We start from the raw sequence: 12,982 nt of genomic DNA, 5'->3' as shown, positions 1-12,982 counted from the left end.
GATTCTCAAGTGAATTAGTGGGGTGGATTTACAAGTGAGGGAGAAGGGACGTGTCATGGGCTGCTGTGGGAGGGGAAGGGGGAACAGGCCTTTATGAAGCCCGGGACACGCTTCAGCTTCCCCGAGAACCTCCCCGGACATCTGAGCCCCCTTTCACTCCCTCCCCCAGTCACAAAAAGAATTGTGCTAGAACCCTTTGGTACAACAGACCCTCGAATGTCTTCGTTTTTGTTCAACGTTGTTTCCGTATATTGATTGATGAGCTGCCATAGGAACTTAATTGTTGTTTATATCCATTAGCCTAAGGTAAAATTGGTTTCATTCTATGGCGTCCTTTCACTTCAAGTTCCAGAACCTCTTGTGGAGGTTAAGTGAAGACTTATTGTACATCTCTCGTTTGCTTCATAGGAACTATTTGTGGAGACCATTGCAAAAGATGCGTACTGCTGTGCTCAACAAGGAAAGAGGAAAACCCTCCAGAGGAGAGATTTGGGTAGAGTGTCGCTGTGGTGTCTGGCGTTGGGGCAGACATTGGAGGGCTGGGTGAGGCTGTCCCTTCATTGGTTGAGAAGGTGTCACTGTAAGATGAGACGGGCTGCAGGGTCTCTGTGGTGTTTTCTGTTGGACTGCCACAGTGCCGGAAAGCCCTATCTTTAGATTCTCTATGCTTTGGGTTGCGGGAGGGTGGTGGGACAGAGAATGAACGAAGTCTAGCTGTTGCCAAAGCTGACTAGACTCCTTTATGCTTTCTGCCATGTTATACCAGGCTTGACATTTCTTTTTCCCCTAGAAACTGGGGGTTTGATTTCTGACTCTTCTTTCTAGCTGGTAACCTTCACATGTATGTATGCTTTCGTATACTATATTCTCACTTTCCCTGCTATATTGCCAAACTCTTCTCCAATGACTTTCAGAGCAAAGAGGTTCCCCTCACTGAACAGTATTTGCCCAGGCTTTTCTTACGCTGGGAGAGACAGCTGATATGTAAGATTTGGTAGTGGAGTAGACATGGATCTCAAAGTAGCAAAGGAACAAATTTTATAATTGTCCTGATTTGCATAAAGCCTCATGCCCTTCCCTGTCTGGGTTGTGCTTTTGGGGGGTGATGTCCAAATGACCACAGATAGTCAGGTGTCCTTTTACCGTGTGTTTCAGATAATGCGATAGAAGCTGTGGATGAATTTGCTTTTCTGGAAGGTAAGTTCTCTATCAGTGAGTAATTATATCCACTTGTCTTTTCCACGCTAATGATCTGAGTTCAAAACCTTATAAAATGGATGCCTGGTTCTTCCTTGTTTGTGATAATTCTTTCTATTTTCTATTAAGATAGGAAAAACTAACTGGCTACATCTGGTGAGATTTATAGCATTTGTAACTCCCTTGGTGAATTAGAACTTCTACCTGAAAATTGTTAACTATAAAGAAATGGGAAGGAAATAAAGACTCCAGTGGAGTTAGGTGGAGTCTGAAATTTGAGTCCTATTTTGATCTCCATCCCTGGGTTTAAATCTTAACCCCCATCATAATGCTAGAGATCAAAGACAGTTGCCGACATTTAAATGATTACTTCTTGTTCCTTTTTCTCCTTCAACAGTCTGTGTTAAGTGATTATTTTGCTGCAGTGAGATTCTGTACTTGCCTGTGTCTATCTGTTCTTAGAAATTTAGATTAACTCGTGTGCTAGCTAAATCTTGTCATTGAAATAGCAAATACTTGAAATACATCATTTTAGCTACCTTCTCTCAGTGCTATTTCTGCTACTTAATTCCCAGTTCTGATTAGTTTACTCTTCCTTACACTACTCTGATGGAATGGTTTTGTGAAAGCCATACACCTTCATTTCGTTCTCATTTTCACCATACCAAGGTGTTCTCATTACCTTCTCAAAGTCTCATTACCTTCAGAAATCTTTTTTGATTTATTTCACTATTTTTATGCCTTTGTTTTGCATCTCTATCAATCCTGGCTCCTGGCCCTTTGGATATATTCTTTTAAATGTTTTTTAAGATACATTCCCATGATCATGTTCATATATTTTCTTAATTTTTGGATCATTCTTAAGCCTCTCTTTCTGCCTACTCATTTTTCTTAAAAATAACTTGTTAGCTGTCTACCTAAGGCAGACAACTTCTTGTGACTGACTTCTTATAAGTTCTCCAATCAGAAATGTTCCACCCTACTCTACCTGCTCACTTTAAATTACCAGTTCTTTAAAGAGGTGATCAATATGATCAGATTTGTATTTTAAAGACATAATGCTAGTGCCCTGTGGATCATAAATCGGAGGGTGCCAGGAGTAGAAGTGGAGAGATTTTAGGTAGTTTTCCGCTCTAGCTCCTCCCATGGCATGATGCTTAGCTTGGATTTTTAATAAATGACCATTTATTGAGTGGTGGATATGTTCATTTTCATCTTCCAATCCAATGATCTCAGTAGTGGACCCCTCTGCTCTATCCGAATACAGTAAATACACTGGTAATTAGAATTTTGGCCCTGTCAGTACAGTCTGTATTATATTGTACCTTGTAAAATAAATTTTTTATCCTCAGTATGTGTTTTAAGTGGGAATCATTTTTTTTCTCTTTTAATAAAGGCAGTATATAGCCATGCTTAAAAATAAAATAGTTACCTAATGGTTTATAATGAAATGCAGCTGCTGCCCCTCACCCTTGTGTTGTTTCTGTTTTTAGCTTTTCAGGTGGTTGCTTATATTTCTAGACAATAAGCTTCCTCCTTGGTTTACCAGCTACAGATGTTAATCTGTTGATTTCCTGCTATGATAAATGAAGATTTGGCTAACCTATACTACCCCATAAATCTCTTCTCTCTTTCTGTTTTTTGGTAGTTGTATCATTTTTATTTCCTTTGTTATCTTTAAGTTTATATAACATACTAAAATATCTATTTTTTTGTTGAACCCAACTCTCAACGTATTTTTTGTCTTTCCACTTTTTAAGGTATAACTATTAGTGCATCTGTCCCTTTCCTGTTTCTAGCCCACTTCTAGCTTTCCTTTTGTGTCATATATACTTGTACTTTGACATTGGCAAGGCTAATATCTTAACACAATTAAATCTTCCTTGCTGTATCTGTAGGTTGAGTGTAGAAGTTGAAAAACAGTACCGTGAATAGTCTTTCTCTACCTTTTCTGTCCCTTAATCCCTCATACAGACCCCTCACCTCACCTGCAAATGTTGTTAGGCTCTTGTGTAATCTTCTAGATATTTTATGCAAATATGTGTATATATGTATATTTTTTTCTAAGCCTTTCCTTATGAAATGTAACACAATACATTTGTAACAAATGCAAAGTCAATAAATAATAAAATGAACACCATTGTAAACTCCAAGTAGGCCAAAAGATAGAATAGTATCAGTCCCCAGAAGTTCCATATATATTCTTTCGTTATCACATCTCTTCAGGCCATGCCCTGACATAACTGTATCCTGACTTTGGTAGTTACTTCCTTGATTGTCTTTATAGTTTACCACATGAACATGTATCCCTAAATACTAGGGTTTAGTGATATGTTTTTTTTGAACTTTCTATAAATGGAACTTAACTGTGCATTCATTGGTCAGCATCTGCCCCATAGCTGTTTTCTTTAGGTTAATACATTTTTGAGATTCATCTTTGTGGTTGCACATGTCTCTAGTTTGTTCATTTTCTTTGCTGTGTGGCATGCCATTGATTGTGTGACAATACCACAGTGAAACTACTTTAATGTGGATATTTGGATAACTTTTTTTTTCTATTATGAACAATTTGCTGTGAACATCCTTGTACATGTGTCTAGGTGTGTGTTTGTGCGTGTGTGTGTGTGTGTGTGTGTGTGTGTAGTAGAAAATTTCTGGGATATAGGATACGTATATATCCCTTTTGTAGGTACTGCTAAACGTCCTGGATGTCTGAGTCATATTTCTACCAACAAGCAGTATATGATAATTCCCATTGCTCCTCATTCTCACCAACATTTGGTGTTATCAGAGTTTTTGACTTTTGCTAATCTGGTAGGAATGTAATTGCATTGTGGTTTTAATTTGCATTGCCTTGATTACAGGTTACATTGAGCATCTTTTCATGTGCATTTCCATTTTTTGTGGAGGGTGGGTATTTTATTTTTCCCTTGGATATCTTGTCTTTTTCTTAGTGATTTATATTACATATATAGTCTGAATAGGAATTTTATTCAGCATACGAGTAGCAAATATCTTTTCCTGGTTTATGATTTGCCTTTTCACTCTTTAGGATATCTTTTGATAAACATGAGTTCTTAATTTAAGGTAGTCAAGTGTATTTTTTCCTGTATATAGTGCTATTTGTGTCCTGTTTAGTAAGACATTTTTCCCTAACCCAAGGTCATGAAGACATTCTCTTACATGCTAAAGTCTTTACTGTCTTGTCTTTCATAACACTAGAGTTGACTTTTTGTCTGTCGGATTGAGGTAGGGGTCCAATTTCTTTTTTTTTCCCTTCATATTTAGATATCCACTTATCCATATCATTTTCTCTTTAGTGCTACCTTAGTTATAAATCAAGGTTGTTTCTGGGCTTTCTGTTCTCTCATTGATCTGTTTGTCTATTCTCATGTCAGTACTACACTGTTTCAAATATAATAGCTTTATCTGAGAGAGCAAATCTTCCCACTCTGTTATTTAGTGTTTTGGCTATTTTTGATTCTTCGCATTTTCATATATATTTTAGAATATGCTTGTCAAATTCCACAAAACGGGATACTAATTTGGATGGCATTGAATCTATAGATTACTTTTGGGGAGAAATGATACCTTTATAATAGTGAATCTTCCAGTCCATGAATATGGTATATGTCTTCATTTATTTAGATTTTTAATTTTTTTAAGTTTTTTATTTTACCTGAGAAAGTCTTCACATATATTGTTAGATGTTTTACTCCAAGTACTTAGTATTTTTGATGCTATTGTTAGTGGTATCTGTCTAAAACAATTCATTTTCTAAATGTTGCTGGTATATAGAAATATAATTAATTTTTTTATATGTTAATTTTGTACCTAGCTTGTTGCTCAGCTTTTATTAATTCTAATGATTTATCCATTGATTCTTTGGATTTACTTAATTATACAGTAATATCTGCCATTAATGACAATTATTTCTTTTTTCGTGCATTATTGCACTGGCTAAAATCTCCAGTATAGTGTTGAGTAGAATTGGTGATAACAAAGGGAAAGCTTTCAGTGTTTTCCCAGTAATTATGCTTACTGTAGATTTTTCTGTGGAATAACAGAATGCAACTGTTGCATCATTGTTTATGAGAGAGATTGGCATTTTTAAAAAATACGATATGTGAGGCTCATGAAAATTAGTTGGAGAGTGTATCCTTTTTATCTATTCTCTGGAAAACTTTTTGAAAGCTTAGAATGATCTGTTTGCATGTTTGGTGGAATTCACCGATGAAGCCATCTGGGCTTGGAATTTTCTTTGTGGGAAGAGTTTTGATTATTGATTGAATTTTTTTCAGTGATATTAGGACTATTTTGGTTTTCTTTATTTTCTTGAGACAATTCCTCCCTCACCCCCCCAGAAGTTACAGTTTTTCTAGGAATTTGTGTATTTCATTTACATTTTCAAGTTTATTTGTATGAAGTTCTTTACAGTATCCTTTTGTTATCTTTGCAATGTATATAGGTTTTTATTGATGCCCCTTTTTATTCTTTGTATTATCAGAATCTTTTCCCTCTTATCCTTGATCATTTTCACTAGAGGTTTATCCATTTTCTTAGTCTTTTCAAAGAACCAACCTTTGCCTTTGTTGATATTCTCTAATACATATTTTTGTTTTATATTTCATTAGGTTCTGCTCTTAATATTTCTTCTCTTTTACATTTTCAGTGTTTAATTTGCTCCCCTTTTCCAACTTCATAAGGTGGAGCTTGAGTTCATTGATTTTTAGACTTTTTCTCTACTAATACATTTTAAAATATAAATTTCCCACTAGGTTCTGCTCTCACTGTATCTCACAAGTTATAATAGGTAATATTTTTATTATCAGTTAATTTGAAATATTTTTAATTGCTTTTTTTGGCCTATGGGTTATTTAGATGAATATTTCTTCATATTCAAAAATGTGAGAATTTTATCTTTTTGGTGTTGTTAATGATAATTGCATTATGTTCAGAAAATATACCCTAATATTTCTGTCCTTTTGAATATCTGAAACTTGCTTTATGGCCCCAGTACGTGGTCAACCTTGTGAATGTTCTGTGTATGCTTGAAGAAAAGGTATATTCTGTAGTTACTGTGTATAATTTCAAGTTTAGTTATTGCCTAGTTCAGGTTTTCTTTGTTCTCACTGAATTTCTTTTGTCTGCTTATTTCATCAATTCTTGAGAGTTGTGTGTTCAAGTCTCCTACTATGATTATAGACTATTTCTACTTAAATTTCTCAGTCTATTTTTCCTTTTTATATTATGAGACTATGTGATTAGGTATATATATTTTAACATTGTTATGTATTGTGATTGAGTCTTTTATATTTATAAATTGACCATTGTTACTTCTAGTAGTGCTTTCCGCCTTAAAGTCTATTTTGTCTAACATTATTAAAGCTTACTAGCTTTCCTTTTTTACTATTTGCATAGTACATTTTTTCATCTTTTTATTCTTACCTTTCCATATCTTTGTAAACAGTATATAATGTGTTTTCTCTCTATTTTCTTTTCCCTTTTTTGAGTAAAATTTATTCCATTTTTTCCCTCTTATCAGTTTGGAAATTATATACTCTTTCTAGTCTTTTAATTGTTACTCTTCTGTTACTACATGCATCCTTAATTTATCAAAGCCTAATGTTAGTACTTTTCCCCTCAATCTCAACAAAATGGGATCTTAGAATTCATTAACTCCATTTACAAGTCCCTCTTCTGACACACTTATGTTATTGTCATGTATTTTTGTTTTGTCTTTGTTAATCCACTAAGGCATTATTATTCCTATAATTATAAAGTTAGTGACTTACGGAGTTGTCCACATACTACTATCATGGGTCTTCTTTCCTTTCTATAGTTTGACCCTCCATTTGTGATCATTTCCTTTCTTTCTGAAGTAAGTCCTTTAGAACTTCTTTAGTTCGGGTCTTCTGGTAGCTGAATGTCTACCATTTTTTATTTATTGTTTTGTATAAACGTCTCTATTTTACTTACATTGTTGAAAGATGTTTTGCTGAATGTAGAATTCTAGGTGGAAAGTTATTTCAGCACATTGAAGTTATTCTTTTTTTTTGGTTTCTATTGTTTCTGTTGAGAAGTCATCTGTTATTCTTATACTTTTGAAGCTAATTCATCCTTTTTACTATATGCTTTTTAGATCTTTGTCTGTGATATTTCTGTAGTTTCATTCTGATATAGTTAGGTGCAGATTTCTTATGTAGTCTGCTTAGGGTTGTTAAATCTGTGGATTAATGTCTTTCATCTCTCCTGGAAAATTCTCAGCCCATTACTGTTCAAATATTGGCTCTACTTTGTTTTTTCTATCTCTTTTCTCTCTGGGATTCCTATTAAATATGTATTAAAACTCAACCGTAATTGTGTTTCTCTATGATGCATTCTGTGTAATTTTTCTGACCTTGAAGTTTATTAATTCTCTCTTCAGTGGTCTCATCTCCTTTAAACTTTTCTGTTGATTTTTTTAGTTTCACATTTTTTTTCAGCTTTGCAAATTCCATTTAGTTATGTTTCAGATTTACTTGTGACTTGTTTGTATTTTCTGCAGACGTTTTGCAGCTTGTCTTTTATTTTTTAAAATATAGTAAGCACAGTTGTTTTATAGTCTGTGTCCATGTTTTTTTTTTTTTTTTTCTATATGCCTAGTTATCTCAGTATATTGTTCATTGTACTTGAAAAATTATTTGTTGGATAATTTGAGGACTGTTGATGAAACCTTTCTCCAGAGAAGATTTTCATGTGCTTCTTTAGGGCACCTTAATTTATTTATCAGTGCAGGATCTCCTCAATCCAGAACCAAGATTTGAGGATTCATGGGCCCTGTGGTGATATGAAGCCTAACTCTAGGCCTGTGAGAGGGCTGATTTAGTTCTGATTTTGTCTTACTTTGACAGTGTAGCCATTTGGGGGACTCCAGTTTTTAAAAAAGTTGAGTGGGGGCGGGGCATGCTATCAGACCTTCCTACTTGGGCAGACTCTGGGATTTGACTCTTGGTTGGCTAAGCCTGCCAAAATCGTAGCAGTCTGTCAGTTCCATCTTTTGGATTGGCAGATACCCTCAGGGCAGAAGTAGCTTTGAAGGCTGGATTTACTTTGCATTCTTGCCTTTTCTAGATTTTTGGATTTGCCTTTTCTTGATGCTTCTTCAATGCCTAAAGGATTTTCTTTTTAAAAATATTTTAATTAGCTTTATCAGTTGATCTCAGCAGGAATTTGCACTATTGCTTTATTAAGAAAAATAAATTTTGGTCTCTCACTTTGTAGGCTTTCTTTAAATGCCTGATAATTTTCATTCAACTTAAGAAAGAGTGAATAAAAAGTCTGTTGGAAAGTGTGTGTGTGTGGTTTTAGCCTGTCAGAGTTACTTTAGGATGAACAGGGATGGGACCAGATGTTAGGCTGGCCCCCCAAAGGCCAGAATGCAGAAAGCTTTATTGTGGGGAGCTGGCATTTTCAGAAGCTGTTCTAGTTCTCCAGATAATTGACTTAGTTTTTAAGAGAGCCCTCTGATTTCCCTTCCCCTACCCCCAAATTAGGTTTAAATACTTATTTTCTGGTAATGTTTTATGCAAAGTGGGTTGTGGGTCAGCTGTTTCTCATATAAACCCTTGAGTCATTAACCCATTTAGCCTTGAGTCTCTTTCTATCACTACTGGTGTCTGAATCTGCAGCCTCCCCATGGTTCTCTTAGGCAGATTGGCTCCTACCTCTCCTGCAGCTCCCTCTGTATAATATTTCTGGGCTCGTTTTTCCTCTCTGCTATTTATAAACATATTTCAATGCGATTTCTGTTACTCTACTTATTGTTGAAATCTCTTAACTACTGATGGACCCCCTCCCCCCATTCTTCGTTGTAGATTTATATCTTTTTTAAAACCATTTTTCCTTTTGAATGGTATCTTGGATGGAAGGGCATAGAAACTCGTGGGCTCAGTCTCCCATCTTCAACTGGAACTTTCTCAAAAGATTATAAACTCTTGGTTTAGTGAATTTATCTCATGTATTTTGTATCACTCACCTCTTGTCTCCATAAACGTTCACTAACAACATTTTCTTAGCCCTTTTCCCACCTCTAATTCTAACTCTCCAGACCAGCATGCTTAATTCCCAGCTGCCCACCCTCTGTACTGACAGGTTTAGCCCCGAGGATATTTTGGATGGTATTCTTCAAATCACGGGTTTTGGTCCTAGAAAACTGCCAATGCCAAAGCAGCTTGCACTTGAACCTTGCCCAGTTTGTTACATTCATCCAGCTCTCGAAGCACCTTGCTTTACACATTGCTCTTTGTCTTTTTAGGTACTTTGGATTGATTGCTGAGCTGGGCAGTTTTTGAGCCTTCACCTGCATCTACCCCTAGCTCTCCTCAGGTCTCAGCTGCGAAGACTAGAGTCCTTGGAATGTTGCACTTACACACTTTTCCTGTTCTACCTTCACCTGAGCTGGAATAAACGGAGCTCTCACCTGTTAGTTTTTCTGTGCAAGGTCTCCCACTGCTTGTGTCTTGTGTTTGTGGCCTGGATGCACCTGCTGCTGCACGGCACAGAGAAAGAAAAGGATTTGTGTAGGTTGCTTAATGAATGATAAAGACCAAAATAAAGGGCGCTGACCAACTTCAGGCGAGTATGTTTTATCGTCTTGGCTTTGTGCTCGCCACCATGGTTGGAGAACTACCACGTCCAGGCACAGACCTTCCCCTTCTCCCCTCCCAGCCATGCTAAATCCCAGTCTTTCCACTTATTTGTTCTTCATTTTTCCAGCATGTCACCAGAATCTGGTTCCAGAATTTACTGGATACCACTTAAGGTCTTTATAAGTTCAAATAAATGTGATCCTAGGTTTAAAAGTAATTAAGAAATTTTAATAGCTTTATTGAGACATAATTTACATACCATAAAATTCATCCATTTAAAGTATACATTTCAGTAGTTTTTAGTATATTTACAGTTATATGCAGCTATCACCACAATTTTAGAATAGTATCATATAAATGGAATCATAATATGTGGAATTTTGTGTGTGGCTTCTGTCATGTAGATAATGTTTTCAAGGTTTTTCTATGTTATGGTATGTATCAGTACCAATTCCTTTATTTTTATTTTTTAATTGTAAAATATACATAAAGTTTACCATTTTAACCATTTTTAAGTGCTACAGTTTTGTGGTATTAAGCATATTCACATTATTGTACAACCATCACCATCATCCATCTCCAGAACATTTTTCATCTTCCCAAACTGAAACTGTACCCATCAAACAATAACTGCCACTTCTCCCCTCCCCCAGTCCCTGGCTAAATTTTGGTTTTTGAGGGGAAGATGTGGGTGACACAGCAGGAAGGAGGCAGAATATTTGGGAAATAGTGGTCAAGGAAAGCAGCAGGAATCCTTGGAGAATGAGTTTTAAGTATTTTTGGATCGTGTATTGCAAAGTTCACAGATCTCCCTAGAAAAATGCACACATGCTCAGTCCTGTAATGTGTTGTAAATAAACTTTATTTTAAAATAATACTAGATTTTGAGAAAAGTTGCAAAGATAGTGCAGAGTTCTTGTATACCTGTCATACAGTTCACCTGTTGTGGACAACTTACAGTGTCAGGTTCATTTGTCAAAACTAAGAAACTGACGTTTATATGTTGCTATTAACTAAACTCCAGACTTTGTTTGGATTTCTCCCATTTTCCCATTAATACCTTCTTTTCCAAGATCCAATCCAGGATACTACATACATTACATTGATGTGTTACGTCTCCCAGTCTCTTCTGATCTGTGACCGTTTCTCAGTCTTGCCTCACTTTTCATGACCTTGGCAGCCTCATTAGCACTGGTGAAGTCCCCTGTAGAATGTCCCCCAACATGGGTTTATGTGTGTTTCTCATGATTAGTCTCATAACTTTTGATTTAATTTCAGGGTTTGCACAGACCCCCGAGGCCCTTCCGTGGGCCTCCTATTATTGCAAATAGGAATTTAAAATGGCATGCTGCCCTTTTTAAAAGACAAACTCAAATTAGAGATCACAGCCCATTAGTGGGACCTGAAATCGATGTAGTATGTTGCTACTGGCATTTAAAAATAATATATTAAAAGCATCAGTGTTGAATTGAGTAAGGGCAAGTATTTTAATTTTTGTTTCATTCGTGTGTGTGTGTGTGTGTGTGTGTGTGTGTGTGTGTATGTATGTGTTAGGTCACTGTGTGAAACGTGGTGGGTGGAATTATGGCCCCCATGACCTTCAGTCCTGGTGTCATGCCTGTGAATATGTATGTGACATGGTAAAGGGGGTGTTGCAGATGTGCAGGATACCTTGGAAGCAGTGTGGATTCAGTTCCAGGCCACTGCGATAAAGCGAATATGGCACTAAAGTGAGTCACACAATTTTTTTGTTTCCCAAGTGTAAAATTGTTTACACTGTAGTTTATTAAGTGTGCAATAGCATTATGTCTGAAAAAACGTACTGTACATACCTTAATTAAAAAAATGCTTTATTGCTAAAAAGTGCTAACCATCACCTGAGCCTCAGTGACTTGTCTTTTTGCTGGTGGAGCGTCTTGCCTCGGTGGTGATGGCTGCTGACTGATAGGGGGTTGCGGAAGGTTGGGGTGGCTGTGGCAATTTTAAAAAATAAGACAATAATGAAGTGTGCTGCATCTATTGACTCTTCTTTCATGAACAATTTCTGTAGCATATGATGCTGTTTGATAGCATTTTGCCCACAGTAGAACTTCTTTTAAAATTGGAATCAATCCTCTCAAACCCTGCTGCTGCTTTATCAACAAAGTATATGTAATATTATAAATCCTTTGTTGTCATTTCAACAATCTTTGCAGCATCTTCACCAGGAGCAGTTTCCATCTCAAGGGAACCACTTTCTTTGTTTATCCATAAGAAGCAACTATTAATTTTTCATGAGATTGCAGCAATTCAGTCACATCTTCAGACCCCACTTCTAATTTTAGTTCTTGTGATTTCCACCATAGCTGCAGTTACTTCCGCCACCGAAGTCTTGAGGTTACCATAATAAACATACTAATAATGAGAAAGTTTGAAATGTGAGAATTACTCAAATATGACAGACATGAAATGAGCAAAGACTGTTCACAAATGGAGCTGATAGGCTTGCTTAGTGCACAGTTGCCACAAACCTTCAATCTGTAAAAAACACAATATATGTGAAGTGCAATAAAGTGAAACAAAATACGGTATACCTGTAATTAAGGTTACTAATCAGTTGACTTTAAAATAGATTATCCTAGATTATCTGGGCAGTCCCAAAGTAATCATACAAGCCCTTAAAAGCAGAACTTTCTCCTGGTTGAGGGGAGAGAGGAAGTTACAGAGATGTGGCAGAAGAAGTCAGAAAGATTCAAAACATAAGAAAGAATTGAGCCATTGTTGCCGGCTTTGATGATGGAGAGGGCCACGAGCCAAGAAATGTGGGCAGCCTTTAGAAGCTGAGAACAATCTCTGGCTGATAGCCAGCAAGGAAATGACTTCAGCCCCCGAACTGCGTTGAACTGAATTTTGCCATTAATTTGTATGGTCTTGGAAATGGATTTTCCTCTAGGGCCTCCAGATAGAGCCCAGGCCAACTAATGCTTCAACTTTGGCTTTGTGAAACCCTGAGCACAGAATCCAGCCACACTGTGCCAGACTTCTGGCCTGCAGAACTGAGATAATACAGGAGTGTTGTTTTATGCTCCTGAATTTGTAGTAATTCAAATACATCCCATAAGATGTATTTCTTATTGGGAGTCGAGGTGAAAAAACAACAAAACTGGAAAATACTG

At 36.4% G+C, this 12,982-nt stretch overlaps 1 long non-coding RNA gene across 1 annotated transcript; it reads left to right on the top strand.

Annotated features, from left to right (window-relative positions):
• The first annotated feature begins 406 nt into the window (after positions 1-406).
• On the top strand, positions 407-9,591 carry LOC308506359. The gene is made up of 3 exons (XR_013994693.1): positions 407-493; positions 1,156-1,197; positions 9,494-9,591. It is a non-coding gene; the product is annotated as an uncharacterized lncRNA (long non-coding RNA).
• The last annotated feature ends 3,391 nt before the right edge of the window (positions 9,592-12,982 follow it).

This window comes from Rhinolophus hipposideros, assembly GCF_964194185.1.
Source record: "Rhinolophus hipposideros genome assembly, chromosome: 12".
Lineage (NCBI taxonomy): Eukaryota > Metazoa > Chordata > Mammalia > Chiroptera > Rhinolophidae > Rhinolophus > Rhinolophus hipposideros.
This window is presented reverse-complemented; position numbering and strand designations above follow the sequence as displayed.